Raw genomic sequence first — 11,156 nt, forward strand, 5'->3', positions numbered from 1 at the left:
ATTACTCACTTTGAGACTTATCCAAGGTCACAAGACAACATTGGGTGAAAGTTAGCCAATACAATGAATTTCAAGATGAGTTATGATGCATGCATACAAGAAGGATTGAACTACTAAGCCTGTGCAATCTTTAATCTCTCCAACAAAGGGATTAAGCTCAACAAGTGGATAAACATGAGATATTAAGATAGATGGTCATACCTCTTTAGTGGTGCTGATTGGAGAAGATGGTTGCTGTCATGATGCCCATTTTCTCCATCAAGCAAGCCGAGTTGGTTGGAGCACTCCCATGGATGAAGGCTTCAACATTCTAATGCTTCCAATGATGATGATAGCTCCTGTGCTTCTTTTCGAGCCTAAGCTTCAAAGGAGGAAAGCTTCAAGTGAAGCTTTCATGGATGCCCTCAAGAAATCTTTACATGTTGATCCCCATAACTTCAATCTGGGTAAGAAAGAGGCAAAATGGGTAAGGAGGGGGGCTGAGCTCTAGGGGTTGTGGGCTGGATCAAAAGCTTGAACTAAGTAGTAATGGCTACCCACAGGTAGTGTTAAAATACGTGGGATCTAGAGCATGGCTATGGCAGCTTGTAAGCATAGACTAAACTCGTGATGACATTGACTAAAGACCACAACTGTTACACAAGTGAATTAGGTTCCAAGATGGAAGCTTGGACTCATAAACACAATCTTGTATAGGACTGACAAGTGCAAGACTGACACTAACTGATAAAGAAAAGCATCATCATGTATTCATTCATCTATCAGAAGTGGTAGTCAAGTACAATGCTTTATAGTTGTTGGATGGGTATAGTTTTCCCTTTCTATACATATGGAATTCCTACATCCTTCATGTCTTCATCCCAAAATATCTCATACAAAGAGGCTACATTAGGTGTGATTGCTAATATCTCAACACCCCTTCTCAATCACAACCAAAAAGTGCAAAGTGTGTAGAGGCTTTAGTGAAAGTAACACCTGCAAAGTGTGGGCACACCATAAACATGGCAAAACACCAAAGGCTGTCGCAGAAAAGGCTAAGTGTGGGTACCACAAACATGATGGACATCCAGAGGATGTAGCAGGGGCCTTATAGAGGCTGTAGTACAAGGCTACATGAGGAATTTTACAAGCTTATGATAAAGACATTTGGTCTAGACATTACAATGCTAAAAAATTCAATAAAAATTAGGATCAAGGACCGTGAGGCCCTTGCAGTTTTTAGCATTTCTTTTGACATAGATCTTCGATTCATTGCAATTCTTCTTGTCTAGCTTCATGTACTTGTACTTCACTTTGTTTGCCACTTCAAAGTCTTCATGATTTTTTTGCTTCTTCTTCTTATTCTTGTTCTTTTAGTCCTCTTGATCTACTTCTTCATTTACTTTGCTTGCAATAGTTGCATCAATCTTTATGTCCATGTCCCCCTCAAGCAAAGGTATCATTGTCTTTGAGGCAGCAGAAATGTCATCAAAATCTTCAAATAAATTCATCGATTTCTCTTCAAAACAAGTAAATCCATCCATCCCTGCAAGCGAAGTAAACAAGTCTTCCATGTAGTTGAATTGAGCAACAAGAGTAATGTTGCTCTTCATGAGAAGCATCTTCATAAAAGACTTGATTTTGGTCATTCCCATGATGGAAATCAGCTTCAAATGACTAAGAATAACCATCAATGAGTTGATCTTTGCATGTGTCAAAAGACACAAGCAATGGCAATGAAGTATCAAAAGATACTAGTTTGAAATTTGACGTTTGTTGCTTGAGTTTGACTTGATGATCTTCAAAAACTCTTCATAGCTTCCCCTCCTTGCTAATTTGATGGTTGAATACTTGCTGAAAACTTCAGATTAGAGTGGCCTTAGCTTGGTTTAAGTATAGCAAGGAATTCAATTGGGGCTCAATGTTGGGGAGGGGAGGGTGAAATCTTGTTGAAAGAGGGTTCAACCCCCCTTGCCCCAAGAGGCCAAGGATGCCAAGGTAGAGGCTAGGATCAGGAGTGGGAGGCAAGAGGAGGCCAAGGGCAGCAGCACAATTTGGGCTACAAATTGCGGGCTGTTGCTGCCTGCTACGTGTGGTAGGGTTTCCCTGACCACCCAGGTCCTCAAAATGGAGCTAGAGATTAGGGAAATCAACCTCTAGGGTTGTTGATGTCTTGGAGGTGTCTAGAAAAAGCTTGGAGAGGTTGTGTGGGCTGGCAACCATGGCAGTTTGTAGGAGAGAGAAACAAAGAGAGGAGGGCTGAGACAAAAATTAACTAGGGTTTTAGCCCTCTTCCAACTCCTAGAACTCTAAACTTGGTCCAGACCCCTAAAATTTGGCAAATTTTTCGGGTTATGCCTTTAGGGATATATGATTGTTTGCTGGGAATGGATTGGTAGAGTCCCAGTTAGGCAAATATTCATTGTGGAGAAGGACGAGTTACATTTAAGAATCTCCTAGGTGAAACAGTCCAAGCACAAGGATGGTCAGGCAAGCCAAAAATCCAGCTAGCTAAAGCCAATTGCATCCCAAAGGGTATATTAGGAAATGACTCCCTGTCTATCTGATAAAATTAAACAAAGTGGAGGATAACAAAGATGAAGAAGAACCTTCATGACTGATGGGCAAATTTGCTGATGTCTTCCCTGAGGAGCTAACTGAACTACCTCTTGAATGGAAAGTAGACCATGAAATAAAATTAATCCCTAGAGCTAAACCAGTGGCAAGAAAGCCACACAAGATGTCGATACCCAAAGCAATTGAGCTAAAAGAGCAATTGAAGCAACTGCTAGAGCAACGCTTCATTCATCCCAGTAATTCTCCCCAAGGTGCACATGTCCTATTCCAGAAGAAGAAGGACGGATCCCTTAGATTATGCATTGACTATAGGGGTCTGAATCAGCTTACAATAAAAAATAAGTATCCAATTCCCCGAATTGATGAATTGCTGGATAGATTACAAGGAGCTATGATCTTTCTCAAAAATTGATCTAAGATCTAGATATTATCGGATCCGGATAAAAGAAGAGGACATTCCCAAAATAGCTTTTATTGAGTTTTTTGCAATCACATCTAATGTAGCCTCTTTGTATGAGGCAGTTTGGGCTGAAGACATGCAGGTTGTAGGAATCCCATATGCACAGAGAGGGAAAACTGCTACCCATCTAGCAACTATAAAGCATTGTACTTGACTACCACTTTTTCATATATGATGTATACAATATCATGATGCTTTTCCATCTCAGTTAGTGTCTTGGTCATTGTCAGTCTCAACTCAAGATTGTGTTTATGAGTCCAAGCTTTCATCTTGGAACCTAATTCACTTGAGTAACAAACGGTCAAGTCTTCAATCTATGTTAGTCTCAACTCAAGATTGTGTTTATGAGTCCAAGCTTTCATCTTGGAACCTAATTCACTTAACAATCGGTCAAGTCTTCCATCCACCATAGCCATGCTCTAGATCTGCATCTTTCACAGCTTTTAATACCAGGTATGGCCATTATGAATTCACAATAATGTCATTCGGACTAACAAATGCTTCTGCCACTTTTAGCAGGTTGGTCCAGGATATCTTCAAGCCCTATCTAGATGAGTTTGTACTCACATTTTTTTATGACATTCTCACCTACTCCAAGGAAGAAGAAGTGCATCCATTTCATCTACGGATTGTTCTCGAACAGCTTCACGAGAATAAGGTCTTCGCTAAGAAGAAAAAGTGTTCTTTCTTCAAGAAAACGATAGAATACTTGGGATTCATTGTCTCGAATGAAGAAATATCCATAGATCCTACAAAGATCAAGGATGTCCAAGATTGGCCACCACCTCAAAATGTCAGAGAAATCAGAGGATTTCTAGGTCTGACAGGGTGGTACAGGATTTTTATCAAGGATTATTCTTTGATTGCAGCACCTCTCACTGAGCTGCTCAAGAAGCAAGTTAAGATTGTATGGACAGAACGAGAGCAAGAAAGCTTTGATAAGCTAAAAGAGTGTCTCACCACTACTCCTGTCCTAAAGTTATCGGACTTCTCCAGCTGGAACCTTGTGAGAAGAATTATGCTACGCATGACCTGGAGCTTTTAGCAATCATCCATGCCTTGAAACTTTGGCATCATTATCTGTTGAGCAAAAGGTTCACAGTTGTGACCGATCACAAAAGTTTTAAATGGATCTTCACATAACCAGATTTGAACATGAGACAGAGGAGATGGATTGAAGTGCTTCAAGAATTTGATTTTAAGATCAAGTTACGCCCTGGAAAGGAAAATGTGGTAGTTGATGCCTTGAGCAGGAAATCGTTCCTCAATAATTTATCCTTAGAATATCCTAGCAACAGAGGATTTCTCGCTAGCCTAATTTCCATGCCAAGCAATCCCATCTTGGAAGTAGTCATTGCAGAGATCCCCAATGACACAAATTATCTAGAGTTAAGAGAGACCATCAAAGCAGGAGGTGATGATTCAAAATTAGAGCCCAGATACAAACATTATCGCCTTGAAGGAGAGTTGTTGTACTATCAACGTAGGCTACGTGTGGCTAACAATTGGGACCTCAAAAAGAAGATTCTCTGGGAGGTCCATGACAGTCCCGTAGCTGGACACCCCAACTATGCTAAGACTGTCAATGCTGTTAAGAAAAGCTATCATTGGCTAGGAATGAAAGCTGATGTTCTGAGGTACATGACTCAATGCTTGAGTTGCCAACAAATCAAGGCAAAAAGGATCAAACTTCTTGGAGAGTTACATCCACTTAACATTCCACAAATGAAATGGGAATGTATCAGTATGGACTTTGTGGTTGGCCTTCCTCCTACCGTGCAAGGACGTTATGATTCTATCCTAGTAGTTGTGGATTTACTAACAAAGGTTGCTCATATCATCCCAGTAAAGACTACCTTCAAAGAATCTGACATTGTTAGGTTGTTTGTCAAGGAGATCTTCCGACTGTACGGACTGCCAAAGAGGATAGTCAATGATACAGACTCACTGTTCACGTCCAAATTCTGGACTTGTCTCTTCCAAGCTATTGGAACCTAATCGGGCTTCAGTACTGCCTATCATACACAAATAGATGGGCAAACTGAATGGGTCAATCAAGGGCTTACTACAGCAGTAGAGAGCCTAAGAAGTGGATCCAATATCTTTCATTGGTGGAATTCGCCTATAGTGCCTCATACCAGCAAAGCATTTGTATGACTCCCTTTCAGGCATCATATGGGCAAGAGTGCTTGTCTCCTCTAAAGTTTTCAAATCCAACCTTAAAGGTCAAAGCATCTAGGAAAATGTTGGAAGAAATGGAAGATCTGACCAAAGCAATCCGTCGACATTAAGGCTACTCAAGATAGGAAAAAGGCATATGCATACACCAAGAGAACTTCTCGCACATTCAAGGAGGGTGAGATGGTCTTCTTAAGAATTCAACCTAAGAAAAATTCTCTATCTCTTGGAAAATTCAAGAAGCTAAGCCCTAGATATTGCAGCCCCTACAAAATTATGAAATGTCTTGGTAGGGATGCCTACAAATTTGAACTTCCCCCTCATCTCAAAGTTCATAATGTTTTCCATGTAAATCTTTAAAACAGTATGTTCCAAGTCCTGATCATGTCTTAGATGATGGACAGATTGTAATGCTAACTCAAGGAATCTTAGAAGTCCAGCCTGATACAATTCTAGAGGTTAGAGAGAAGCCTCTCAGAAATCATACTCTTCATGAGTACGTTGTACAATGGAAGGACTTCCTTGAAGAAGATGCCACTTAGATCAAGGAGTCCATTCTCCGAAGAGACCACCCAGATTTTCTCTCGAGATGAGAACATCACCATTTCTCTAAGGGGAAGAGGATGTCACAAACTACCTTGACAACACAAAATGTACACACAAAAAATTTAAGAAATCTCCCATGGCAATTTTCTTCATCGTATACACGAGCAAAATCATTGATCCTTGCATGAACTCCCTCCCCCTCTCCCACTAGCCAAAGGACTTAAGCCTTAAAAGTGCCGAATCGATGGAGATAAGTTATCCATGTGAACTCCTCCTTAGGCATATGTACACACGTATACATGTGAACACGTGCATGCACATTTCATAAATACATATATAATTTACGCTTCTGAACTCACTCTTGATGTATGGTTGTGCTTTTACTTAAAAGCATGCGAACGCGTGCAAAAATAATAGTTTTTGCAAACACGGGCTAATTATTTTCAATAGTGTATGTGCATTGTCGTGATGCTATGCGGACACAATGTGAAAAAGCATGAAATGCATCATCGTCTGACTTTCTTATTAATGTAGAGAGTCAATGTGATCTGAGTCATTAGTGCTAGTGTCTATGGCATGGATTATCCAAAAATACTAGATTTTTGGATCATTTTAGTTTATTTTTTATATTATTTATTATAAAAAATCTAAAAAAGTTTAAAAAGCTTCTATATTAGGATGGCATGCAAAAAGCAAGTTGCTTTTTTAGCTAGTTATGGGATTTTCATAAAAAATATAGATTGACAAAATCGCGCGCGTCGCGATCACTGTTATGACAGGCTAAAAACTGTAGTTTGAACTGGAAGAGGAAGAAGAAGTGATCTGGGAGATCCGTATTAGGTGTCCTGGGCAGGTGTCCTGAGGTTTTATCTACCTTCCCGAGCCAATGGAGCCATTAGATTTGGCAGCAGAGAAGGAGTTGTTATTTCTAATCCACGTTTTTGTTCTACAAGGGAGCTCCAGGAGATCTAATGCCTAGAGAGTGCTTTTGAGTAGTGTGAGACAAAGGATTTTAGGTTCTGTCAATATATATTGATTTGATTTATTATGCTTTGTCATTAATGTGTTTACCTCTTGTGTATTATTTCTTCTCTTCCATCTCCTATCTCTACTTCCTTCTACCTCTGATCCCCGGTGGATTCGACCTTTCGACAAAAACCCCTCCGACATTGGTGAACCTGACATGAAAGGTTATCAAAAGAAGGAAAGACAAGATGGGAGAACCTTTGAACACAATCTCCAGTGATGTTTTGTAAGAGTTGGTGCAAAATACGAATATGCTTATGTAGGTACAACAACAAGTGATGTAAGCTTCTGCTCAAACAGAAAGTATTATGATGAATGCTTTGCAAGCAGTTGAGCGTGACGTGAAGTTATTCAATGGCAAGAATGTATCTTCATATGTGCATACCTATGCTCAAAATATGAAATCCTTTGGAGTGGATCAACTTGCATGGAGCTGGTATTTTGTACGTATTACTGTACATGAACTGAAAGTGAATCACTGAATTATACATGCAGGATGCTGACTGGGTAGCTTTCAAGAAGATACTCAAGGAAGAATTTTACATTGAAGATACTAGTTTGATTGCGCGCAATACTTTTCAGGAGTGGGTTTTACAACTCAATAAGGGTCTTGTGGCTGTATAATTATTAAGAGAATTTGAAAGTTGATTTGAGTAGTTGGATCTTGCAGAACAGCAAGCTCTTGCAAGTCAAAAAATTGAATTGTTTCTACAGGAAGCTGATCCTGAGCTTCAAGAGAAGCTTGATGATTTGCTGGAGGATCAAACTACAAAGACATGTCTTAAAATAGAGTGGAGACATGTCAAGGAAGCTGTTACTGCACTTGTGAAGAAGCATAGAAGAAGAGAAAGATTGCATGTCTCTAGCTTACCCACTGTTACGGGCAAGAAAGTTGATGTATCTAGTAAGCCATCTACTTCTGTGGCTAACCCTATGGATGTAGCTGCTATTGTTCCCTCTATTAGGGAAGATGTCTTAGATGAATTGGTCAAAGGCATGCGCGGGATCTTCAATTGAAGGTTGCAAAATTGGATGAAAAAGGACAAGAGGATAGGGGATGGGTAGCAATCCCTAAGCCAGGAAAAAGATGTATGTGGTGTGATAGTTTGCAGCATGAGAGAAAGGATTGTGCTGCCTATCAGGAGGCCTTGGCATGACAACTCATCTTTTGGAAAGATGGCAAGATCCATGCACAAGAAACAGGATTGCCTCTTGCTTTGAATTTTGGAAAGGGAGGTATGCAGAAGTTGTTGGAAGACTTGGCTGTCTGAAATGCTTATGCGACGGTACATGCTTCTAATTTTGGTCTACAGTTGGATAGAATGCATGACCAAGTGATGGTTGGTCGAAAGGTTGAAATATGGACACATGCTTTACATGCAACTAAAAAGACAAAGGTTATTGATTGTGAAATGTCTCATGCAGGGCAAGATATTCGTGGCATAACTGGTTGGGAATCACCAATAGATGCATATTCAGTGTATGCATATTTAGCAAAGGTACAAAACACATATGTACTCGTGGAAGAAAAATGAAAAAGAGATTAAGATAATGCGGGGACATCTAAAAGAATGACAAGAAGAAGTGTGGATCAGCCTAAAGTTACAAATCAGTCACCTCCCGAGCATGTTATGGAAGAGATCCGTCAGGAGCAAAAACAGGATAACAAACAAGAGGGCAAAAAGAAGGGCAAGCAGCTAGGATATAAGTTGCAATCTGACACTGAGACAGCCACAGATCTTAAGCAGTCGAGTGGAATTCACCTTGGGAGATGTGCTTGGCATCGCCAAGTGAGAATTTCATGATGAGATCATTGAGATAATTAAGAGGAAGCATCAATTTCTTGGTGATACCACTAGTGCATTGCTACAATTTGAAGAGGAAACTAGTTTGTTGGGTATTCGGGCTGAATATGAGCATGAAGTAAGTACTAGATTATCTATGCAGGATGCTACTAATCAGTGGACAATATGTGGAAAAGAGAAGAAAGTGGCTAAAAATGCATTGTCTTATAGCAATATGCATGGTAGAGTAAGGCAGATGCAACAATATGTGGAAGAGACTCTAGGATTTATTCCTCGAAATCACTACACAAGAAATCATTGGGCTAGAGCTACCACTGAAACGGTAGTGGAAATAGGGAAATGCGAAACTCCTTGTGTTGCTTTACTTGACCATGGGTCTGAGATAAATGTCATTGAGCGTGGATTGTATGAAAATGGTGTATGGCCCGTAGACACTGATCATGGTTGGTGTATGAGGACTACAAATAATTCTTCAGGAGAGCTCTATGTTGCATGTCCTAATATAAAAGTGACGATTGGTGATGTACAAGAAGAGCAACACTTCTTTGTGCAAGATAATTCCTCATATGTAGTGATTTTGGGACAGCCCTATATTACAGGAGTGCATATGGAAACAAAGGTGCTTGATGATGGTTCTGCTTATGCAAGAGTCAAAAGCAAGGATGGGAGGAAAGCAGTCCAATTTCTTATTGTTTGTGTTAATCATCCTAGAAATCGGGATACGCTTCGAGAGTCTCCTTTGGCTCCAAATGCAAGGGAATTCAAAGACTTGGATTTTCATTAAGCAATGCTGTAATGCGGAGCTACAATAGTGTTTTTCATTAAGCATGTATTTACTATTGGTTATTCTCAGTTTATAGCGAACAGTTCATGTTGGTTTAAGCCTATGGAAGTTATGTGCAAGGCAGAACACATATCTATGAAATGAGCTACTAAGGAATTGAGAGCATTGGGATTCTTAGCTGAAAATGAAGGCATTTCAAGCATCTTTTAAGGGCTGAATATTAATGACACTATGGTTAAAATTTGAGCAACTATATATGCAAAAAATAAGGTTGAAAACATAATATTGTCGGTACGTTATTTGGATATGTATGATGTTATAGCATTGTTTGCTTAGCAGGAAGGATTACAATGGGTTGAAGCACTTGTGAAGTCAAAGTATAAGACAATTGACAAAAAGGTGAAACCAATTGCTTTGCCACTTCCACCAAAGAGTGAGGGTTTGTATGAAAAAGTGTCAAGGTAGCCAAGCCTATGAGATCCTAAAGATATAGGTCATTAGTTTACATATGAAACATTACACGAATTGAAAGTTGGTGCAGAAGGGTTTCTTTTGCCTACTGAGAAACACTATTTTATGTGGATGTTGGCTAGGCATGGAAAGGCATTTGCATTTCAGCCAAGTGAAATAGGTTGTGTGGATCCAAATGTCGTCTCTCCTATGGTCATATTTACTGTGCCACATGGAACTTGAGGCCTATTCCAGTGCCTAAAGCTTACTTGCCAAAGCTGATGGATTTGCTGAATGAAAAGATTCGAATGAATATCTTAGAGCCCTCTTCAACCCCGTACTCAAATCGTTGGTTTACTGTGCCCAAAAAGAATGGGGCTTTGAGATTTATTCAAGACATGCAACCGGTCAACAAAGTGACCATAAGAAATGTGGGTGTAGGTCCTATGGTTGGTGAATTCACAGAGGCTTTTGTAGGCAAAGTGATCTATTCTTTGGGTGATCTTTACTTGGGGTATGATCAGTTTCAGCTTGCAATTGAAAGCAGGGATATCACAACCATGAAGACTCCCTTGGGGTTAGTATGGAAGTGTACTCTCCCACAGGGTGCAACAAACTCAGTGGTACGCACGACAAATGCTATGGGTACTCAAGGATTTTATACCACAATTGACAATGCCCTTCTTGGATGATGTTCCAATCAAAGGGTGTGCATTGGATGAAAAGAATGAAGAGATGGATGCTTATGGATGCAGATAGTTTGTTGCAGACCATATTGTGGATTGTGAGAGGATTTTGGCACGTCTAGAAAAGGTGTATTTAACTCTTTTTGGACAAAAGTATGTCTTTGGAGTTGAAGAGGTTTTGATTGTTGGGCATATGTGTGGGCCCTATGGGCGAAGACCATCACCGGCAAAAATAGATGGGATTGATAGAATGCAAGATGTATGCACGAATGTATCAAAGGTGCATAGATTCTTGGGAGCATGTGTGTTCTATTTGATATGGATTTCTCACTTTGCACATGTAGCCAATGCTCTATATCAACTTCTGAGGAAATGTCAGAGATTTCATTGGAAAAGGAAGCATCAGAAAGCAATGAAGAAATTGAAGCATCTCTTAAAATATGCTCCTACATTGAGAAAAGCTGACTATTCACATGGAAAGCCTATCATTATTACTGTTAATACAAGCCCAATCGGGATTGGATGGGAAATTGGGCAAGATGATGAGGAAGGGAAAAGATATGCAATTCGCTTTGGTGCTAAAGTATCTGAATGATAGAGAAGGTATCCACATGTAAAAAGAGAATTATGGGGAATTGTGATAGCCCTTAAATGCAATAAGGAGT

This window comes from Lygodium microphyllum, chromosome 25 (genome assembly GCF_053477565.2).
Source record: "Lygodium microphyllum isolate KBCC chromosome 25, Lygodium_microphyllum_v1.1.10, whole genome shotgun sequence".
In the NCBI taxonomy this organism is placed as follows: Eukaryota; Viridiplantae; Streptophyta; class Polypodiopsida; order Schizaeales; family Lygodiaceae; genus Lygodium; species Lygodium microphyllum.